Raw genomic sequence first — 9,292 nt, 5'->3', positions numbered from 1 at the left:
CAGAGGAATGTTGAAAAAAGGAATTAGCTCTGGGGTGAAAACCAAAAACTGTAAAAATGGAGATACATTGGTGGAGGAATGACAGGCATTGTTGTAAGCAAACTCTGCTAACGGAAGAAACTCAGACCAGTCATTTTGGAGTTTGGCCGAGTACAAACGCAAATATTGTTTTAATGATTGATTGACTCGCTCAGTCTGCCCGTTGGATTGGGGATGGTAGCCAGACGTTAAAGATAATTTCATCTTCAATGAGGCACAAAAAGACTTCCAAAATTGTGCAATGAATTGTGGACCCCGATCAGAAACAATATCAGTGGGTAACCCATGGAGTCTGAAAACATGGCGGAGGAACAAGACTGCCAATCCCTGGGCAGATGGCAATCGGGGAAGAGCAATAAAATGGGCCATTTTGCTAAAACGGTCCACTACCACCCATATGACTCGGCATCCGGCTGACAGAGGAAGGTCCACCACAAAATCCATGGAAATATGAGACCATGGCCTAAGAGGAACATTCAAGGGCAAAAGTTGACCGATAGGCAAGGAACGGGGAACCTTATGCTGTGCACAGACCTGACAAGAAAAAACAAATTCCTTAATGTCTTTGGAAAGACCAGGCCACCATACCGAGCAGGAAACTAATTCAAAAGTTTTAGCGATCCCCGGATGCCCGGCAACTTTGCTATCGTGAAACTCCGTCAAAACCGTTGCTCTCAAAAACTCGGGGACAAAAAGACGACCAGCAGGAGTATTACCAGGAGCTTGATGTTGAAGCTGCTTCAACTGGGTAAATAAATCCTGTGTGAGGCCTGCCCGAATGACTGAAGACGGAAGTATGGGAGTAACAGGACTGTTGTCTTGAACTGGAAGAAAACTGCGTGACAGGGCATCTGCCTTGGTATTCTTGGAACCTGGCCTGAAGGTGATAATGAACTTGAAACGAGTAAAAAATAAAGCCCAACGAGCTTGCCGGGCATTCAGCCGTTTAGCTGATTCAATGTATTGAAGATTTTTGTGATCAGTCAAAACCGAAATGGTATGAGTGGCTCCTTCAAGCCAATGTCTCCACTCCTCGAAAGCCCATTTAATAGCCAGTAATTCCCGGTTACCAACATCGTAGTTGGATTCAGCAGATGAGAATTTCCTGGACATAAAGGCACAAGGATGTAATTCCAGGGAATCCGGATCCTTCTGAGACAGGATAGCCCCTACTCCAACCTCCGAGGCATCGACCTCAACAATGAAAGGCAATTCTGGGTTGGGATGTCTGAGGACAGGGGCTGAGACAAAGGCTTATTTCAAGGCCTGAAAAGACAACTCCGCTTCACGTGACCAGTTGGTAGGATCTGCTCCCTTTTTAGTCAGTGCCACAATGGGAGCAACTAGGTCAGAGAAAGAGTGAATAAATCTTCTATAGTAATTCGCAAACCCTAAAAAGCGCTGAATTGCTTTTAAATTGGTGGGTTGCGCCCAACTAAGGATGGCTTGGAGCTTCTTTGGTTCCATACAGAATCCCCGAGGGGAAATAATGTACCCTAAAAAGGATACCTCCGTGACATGAAATTCACACTTCTCCAGCTTGGCATATAGGTGATTTTCACGTAATTTTTTTAGAACCTGACGCACCTGGGTAACATGTTGTTCTATAGAGTCAGAATATATCAAAATATCGTCTAAGTAGACTACAACGAATCTTCCAAGAAATTCACGGAGCACATCGTTAATGAGATCCTGGAAAACTGCCGGAGCGTTGGACAGGCCGAATGGCATAACCAGATACTCATAGTGGCCTGACTGAGTACTGAATGCCATTTTCCACTCATCCCCTGACTTGATTCTGATGAGGTTATATGCTCCTCTTAGGTCAATTTTAGAAAAAATCACATCCGAACGTAGCTGATCAAAGAGGACAGAAATCAGCGGCAAAGGGTAAGTATTCTTTACTGAGATTTTATTCAAGGCTCTAAAGTCAATGCAAGGTCTGAGTGATCCATCCTTCTTCTCCACGAAGAAGAAGCCTGCACTTAAAGGGGATTTAGATGGCCTGATAAATCCTTTCCCTAGGCTTTCTTTAACATACTCATTCATGGCCACAGTTTCAGGTCCGGACAATGCATATAACCTTCCCTTAGGCAAAGTGGCACCAGGAATTAACTCAATAGCACAATCATAAGGCCTATGGGGAGGCAGAATATCCGCATTGCCCTTGGAAAATACATCAACAAAATCCTGGTATTCCACAGGAATGGGTGCGGGAATGACAGCAGCAATTCTGATGGGAAGCGTAATACATTCTTTATTACAGATGGTACCCCATTGTAAGATCTCCCCCAACTGCCAATCAATGATGGGATTATGAAAGGCCAGCCAAGGGTGACCCAGAACCACAGGAACTGCTGGGCAATGGGTAAGGAAAAACTCAATCTTTTCAGAATGCAGAGCTCCTACCGAAAGAAGAACAGAAGGTGTACAGAGAGAAATAACCCCATTGGACAAGGGACTCCCATCTAAACCATGCATGGTGATACACCTACCCAAGGCTAACTGAGGAATACCTAAGGCCTTGGCCCATGTTAAATCCATAAAGTTCCCTGCAGCTCCACTGTCCACAAAAGCCGAGACCGAGGAACAGAGGCTGCCAAAGGAAACTTTAGCTGGAACTAACAGTGAATTATTTGAGGAGATAAGCTGTAAACCAAAGTGAACCCCCTCACAACTCACTTGGTCGAGGCGTTTCCCGACTTGTTCGGACAACTACGGGCAAAATGTCCCTTACCCCCACAGTATAAACAAAGACCAGAATTTTGCCTTCTGGTTCTTTCTTCAGGAGACAGTTTGGAGAGGCCTATCTGCATGGGCTCCTCAATGTCCACAGGAATGGAAAAAACACAAGGAGTAGACCCGACAGATGCTCCTTTTTCAGCCCTCCGCTCCCTGAGACGACGATCAATCTTAATAGAGAGCTCCATGAGTTTATCGAGAGTCTCAGGAGCGGGATACTGAAGGAGACTGTCTTTTATAGACTCAGATAAGCCGAGGCGAAACTGACTGCGCAGGGCTGGGTCATTCCATCCACAGTCGTTCGACCAACGGCGAAACTCCGTACAATAAATCTCTGCGGAATTCCTACCCTGTCTGAGAGCACGCAACTGACTCTCGGCGGATGCCTCTCTATCAGGGTCGTCATACAAAAGCCCTAAGGACCCCAGAAAGGCGTCTACAGACAATAAAGCTGGATCGTCTGTCTTTAAACCAAAAGCCCAGGTCTGAGGATCCCCCTGTAGCAGAGAAATAATAATTCCTACCCGCTGAGATTCCGTACCTGAGGAGACTGGTCTTAAACGAAAATACAGTTTACAAGACTCTTTAAAATTAAAAAACTGCTTTCTATCCCCAGAAAAACGGTCAGGCAGATGCATTTTTGGTTCAGGAATGACCCTCGGGGAAGTCCGTAACAGATCTTCCTGTGACCTCACCCGAAGGGACAGATCCTGAACCATCTGAGTAAGCTCTTGAATCTGGCTAACTAAAAGCTGGCCCGGATTTGGCCCAACACCGGTGGGATTCATGAGGCTGACAAATCTCCCAACTGAATAAGGGAAAAAATTAACTCCTGTTAATTTTAAATTTTAGTATGGCCGGTGTTAATGTTATGATTCCCGTACTCCAGACCAGATGAGATCTTATGGCAGAGGTCTGAGTACTGGAAAGATATGCTGGTTACGGGAACAGGGAAGCCTAGTAACCCCTGGCGCCCTAACTCCGTTGTCTCGCCCGTGTTATCAGAAATCCCCTGCGAGACTATGGTTGCTTGAGCCCATGGCAGCCGCGTTCGAAGGGCGGATTATGTCTGCCCAACCCCGATGCCCCCTCAGGTCTTAATGGGAGACAAAGGGAAATCCGAGACAGGGTGATAACAAGGGGCCCTCTGACTAAGCAACCAGGCCAGGGGTTACAAGCTATCTAACTTAACCAAAAGTATGTGCGGACAAACCGCCAGGGAAAAGGACAACCAAAGATCCACTGATCCGTTACTCCTATCCAGCACCGCTGGATACTAGAGTGGACTTGTGGGAGCGGAATCCTCCGCAAAAGCTCCGGAACACAATAAAACTAAATAATAAATAGTAAGCGGTCAAGCCGCAACACACGGCTACGCCGCGACTCACGAACACACAGGATGTTAAAGGTGCTCGGTAGGACTCCAGGAATAGATGACAAATTCCGAGTACTGGATCACTGAGGACAGGAACAACCGAATTGAGCAGGACTGGAAACTCTCTGTAACTGACACAGCCAACAGGAAGCTAACACCGGCGTCTGTGAGAAGTCCTGAGAGTGCTTTTATTAGGAAACCCTCCAATCCGGATCCAGACAGGGTAATCATAATTATGCCGTGCAGCTGCATGCTGCACGGCCAGGATACAATTTGACCTGATTAATTAGACCTAGCAACGGAGAACGCGGTCCGACAGTGGCGTCCCCGTTGCTATGGTCTAAGCGGCTCCGTGCGCCCGGCGTCTAGCGTTGCTAGGGAGCCGGCGGCTGTCTGCCTGCGGCGTCCCTAGTTGCTAGGCGCCGGGCCGCACTGACGGGCGGACCCTCGGCGCCTAACATAGTCGCTAATAATAATTGATTACGATCCGTAGGTTTCCGAAAGAGAGTGTAGCTCAACTGTGTACCTGTGTTCATGAGAGTCACATCCAAAAAATTAATTTCCAAATAAGAACTGGTTTGTGTGAATTTTATAGGGCTAGGCAATGAGTTCAACTCCTCCACCATCTTAATAAATTCCACCTGCGTCCCTTTCCACAATACAAAGACATCATCGATAAATCTACGGAAAAAGATGATATTATGCCCATATTTGGGGAAAATATACATACTCTCGTACCATGCCATGAATAAATTAGCATAGGCAGGTGCCAAATTTGACCCCATCGCTGTATCGGCAATTTGCATATAGAAGTCCTTCTTATATACAAAGTGATTCTGTGTGAGTACCAGCTCAATCAGCTCAAGCAGGAACTCTGTGCGGTACTCAGCACAAGGTGTACGTTCGAATGCTGTTCTAAGCACTTCTAATCCTGCCTGATGGGGTATTACAGTATATAATGATGAACAGACATCAAGGGTGGCCAGAAGAGTTCCCCTGGTCACCTTGATGTCTGTTACATGTTGGAGAAAGTCTCCCGTGTCCCTTATATAACTAGGGATGGAATGAACCAATGGTTGTAATAAACTATCCAAGAATATGGCAAGTGGTTGGAGGAGAGACCCCTCGGCGGCAATGATGGGCCGTCCTGGTGGCTGTGTAAGTGTTTTATGGATTTTTTGCAATAGATATATGATGGGACATTTAGGATGTTCAACAATGCAAAATCGTGCCAGATCGTCAGAGATCCATCTCTGTTCAAGGCCTCTTCTAATAGTAGCATCAACCTTCCGTTTGATCATAGGGACCAGATTGGCTTCAAGTTTGGCATATGTAGTAAAATTCACACAAACCAGTTCTTATTTGGAAATTAATTTTTTGGATGTGACTCTCATGAACACAGGTACACAGTTGAGCTACACTCTCTTTCGGAAACCTACGGATCGTAATCAATTATTATTAGCGACTAGTCATCATCCCTCAGCTTTAAAAGAGAGTCTGCCGACTTCACAGTACTTGAGAGTAATGAGGTTGAACTCCGAACCTATACGCAGAAATGACCAATGTAACGAGATCACTACACGTTTTTTAGAACGTGGTTATTCCCCAAAACTATTACAGGGGTGTAGACACAAAGCTGAACAGATATTTACCGGCACTAAACCTAAAAGGAAAATTCAAGATCGTTTGATCTTTCTTACACAGTTTGATGGTAACTCTGCGAGGATGAAAAAGGCACTACACCATCATTGGTCGATTATTAAATCAGATGAGTCTTTACCCTTCACAAAAACAGGGGTACCAATGATGGCGTATAGAAGGGGAGCTAATCTCAAACAGCTTCTCATGAGACCTAGATCATTTCCTGAAGAAGATTCTATTAAAACCCCGTGGACTGCCCTGATGCAGTCTAAACCGGGATGTTTTTTGTGCGGTAGTTGCACGACGTGTCGGTCCATGATTACAGGACCTACATTTAGCCATCCGCATACTGGAAAAACCATCCGACTAAATTATCATTTGCATTGTCGTCTTGATTTCATTATATACATATTGAAGTGCCCGTGCGGGTTGTATTATGTTGGCCTTACTACGCGTATGTTCCGTGATCGGATGGCCAATCACAGGTCCTCCATACACACGGCCATACTTACGGGTAAGACTGATAAGCCAGTAGCTCGCCATTTCTTGGACGCTAGGCACCAAGTGGCGAGCCTTAAATGTAAAATTATTGATTGGATTCCCCCAAACCCAATGGGAGGGGACCGATCTTTGGCCCTCAAACAACGAGAGTGTTATTGGATATACACTTTGGACACTGTAGCCCCTAGGGGCCTTAATGAAGCGAATTCATTACATCCTTTTCTGTAGTAGCTTCATTACCGACCGTGCGGTTGGGCTCTTATGTGGTATATAGTAGATATGCTGTTTGACAGATGGGCTTCCTTCTATATTGAAGCTTATGTGTCAATTCAGGTTATTTGTCTCTGTTTTTGTGTAGTATGTCTTTATTTGTGTTGCCTTACTGTAAGATCATTGTTATGTGAATGACTCACCGGCCTCTTGGGTTGCTGACAGACATTTGGACCTACTAAGTCTGTTACCATCCACGGTGTGGAGTATGCGCGTGTATACACGCGCAGACATAGGCACATTGGGTTGGATGTATGACATTATTATCTAAGTGGTATCTTTTTGCCAGCTTAGTCCATTCAGTTATGGAGCTGAGTTGTATTTTTCATTAGTGGGATTCGATGATGGTTGTACAGTGTGTATCTGTTAATAGTGCCTTTTATGGATATGAATTTCCATCTGTGTATTTATCTCTTATTTAAGATGATGGGTAGTTTGTCATTTATTGTTTTACCTCTGAACTGGGGCGCAATACTGTTGTGTCCTGGTAGCTTAGCAACGGGGACTGAATGGTCTTCCCGTATACCTCCGGCTACTGAGTATTATGGAGGTATGATTACTATGGAATTTAGTGACAGTGTGTTATTTACTCTGTGCAGGGATGTGTTTGTACTGTGTAGCAGTGGCTGTCTATGGGGTTGTGACACTCGAGCGCACACTTCCGGTTGCTGACCCGCACGGAAGTATCGCTGGAACGCATGATGACGCGCTTCCGGTGGTGTTACACCACGGGAGACGGCGTCTGGCTGGAGCCGGCGCTGAGGTCTGTGTGGCTGAGTGGCCTGGTCAGCAGGTGGGGCATGTGGCTCTTAGCATGTCCAGGGCATTATAGAACACTGAGTAGTGTATTATTATGAGGGTAATTGTGTTTGCGGGGGTGACTTCCGGAATGGACGTCACTTCCGGTCAGTGCGGTTTAAATAGCCCACTTGCTTATAGGGACAGCATGCAGCAATGCTTGCGGTGTCCCTTGGCTGAAGTGAGTACTGATGTTTGATTCTATACTATTGGCTCTATGATGACTTGTTTGTTTGATTCACATTAGCACCCAGTAAGGATATTGTTCTTTTTGGTGTTAGTAGGTTGGATCTCCCTAGATGCCAATACCTCCTGCATCGCTGCTGTATTTTCTTTATGGCTACTCCGATGAGGTATGTGGTTGTACACTATTATTACTTTGGATGTGAGGTGTATCTGTGGAGGGGAGTGTAAAGATCTATGATGACCCTGTTTAATCATCTATTTGGCAGATGGGAGTATGCCTCTGCATTGTATGAACTTTAGCACTGAATATGCCCTTATGTTCTGACATGAGAGATGCCCGGTGTGGACTCTTTTATGTATCCCAGGTAATTAGAATTTTATAGGATGGTAACATCCTTTAGGCACACTTCTAATAGGTGTTTTTTGGTGACGGGTCCATCATTGTCACTGTTGGGTGCCCATAGGGGCCGGTGAGGCATATTGCTTGTGACTGTATATTACTGTGTATTTGCAGATTACACATTTGTTGTCTATTATGATGAATTGATGAGGATGATACATCACCTGCCTTGAAAAAGGCCTGTCATCAGACGGAAACGTCGACAACAAAAGCTTTGGTGATTTTAAGAAGAAGTATCTACTATTTTTTACCTGTGCGAGTGCACCTTCCAAATTATTTGGAGTTCTCTACTGTATATGTGTGGACCGATTCAGTCCATTAGGAGCACCCACAATTTGATGAACTTTTATCAATGAGAGTGCAGGATTATCGCTATATATATATATATATATATATATATATATTATATTCAGTGGTGCCAAAAGAGGGGGGGGGGGGTACAAATTACCTGGGCCCAGGTCTGATGGAGGGGACCAGTTGGGGCCCACGTCCACGCCTCCTGTGATTAGGCAATGCCCCCTGAAAAGTACCTGTGCCCAGCCAGGTTCTCTACTGCCCTGGCTGGGAGGCATGCCATGCTATTCTGAGTGGGTGCTTCTCATGTGCTAGATACGCCCCCAAAGAGGTGTGGTCATGCCCCCAGCATGCTGTGGTCACAGCCCCTCTAAGGGGTGGGAGGAGGGCCTAGAAAGTTGTTGTACCGGGTCCCAGAATTTCTCTTGGCAGCCCTGAGTATATTAATCCATTAATCGTCCAATAAAATGCCACTGTTGTTTATTTATTTGTATCTGTATGTGTAGCACACCTCTAAGTAAAACATAATTCAGTAAATTCAGATGAACTCTGCCAGAGGTGCAGCATTTGTTTTGTGACACTAACCCTGTGTACAGGCAGTCCTAACCCTTTTCTCTGTTTGGGGAACATCCATGGCAAATTAAATCATATAATGGACTAGGAAGGAACATTTATAATTTACAAAATGTGGGAGTGGAATATATTTATATTAGTGTAAATGTAACGTATGCAAACAATCAGCATGCCAAAATACTCTGCCTTTATTTCAGATTTTGTTTCCGCCCCTATAAGAGGAGTTGTTATTAAATTTTGTAGGTTGTGGCAGAGGTGGATTTAGACCTCATGGGGCCCTAAGCAACATACAGATTTGGGGCCCTCCTCCCTCAAACAATCCACAGCACTATATGATTTATGCCCCTTACATTCTTTGTTGTTTTTCCACCTCTATTACAGTATATTACTTTCCCCCTTCACTGAGTGCACCATGTCCACTCACTGACTGCATTTTATATCAGCATTTTATAATACTCATTATTACCCTCTTC

The 9,292-nt window shown here is 45.1% G+C and overlaps 1 long non-coding RNA gene across 1 annotated transcript; it reads left to right on the top strand.

The window, feature by feature from the left end:
• The first annotated feature begins 7,647 nt into the window (after positions 1 to 7,647).
• LOC135050912 (uncharacterized) lies at positions 7,648 to 8,142 on the top strand. The gene is made up of 3 exons (XR_010241919.1): positions 7,648 to 7,719; positions 7,819 to 7,917; positions 8,067 to 8,142. It is a non-coding gene; the product is annotated as an uncharacterized LOC135050912 (long non-coding RNA).
• The last annotated feature ends 1,150 nt before the right edge of the window (positions 8,143 to 9,292 follow it).

The sequence above is a fragment of the Pseudophryne corroboree genome, chromosome 2, assembly GCF_028390025.1.
Source record: "Pseudophryne corroboree isolate aPseCor3 chromosome 2, aPseCor3.hap2, whole genome shotgun sequence".
NCBI classification, from domain to species: Eukaryota; Metazoa; Chordata; class Amphibia; order Anura; family Myobatrachidae; genus Pseudophryne; species Pseudophryne corroboree.
Note: the sequence above shows the minus strand (reverse complement) of the source record. Positions and strands in the feature narration are given on the sequence as shown.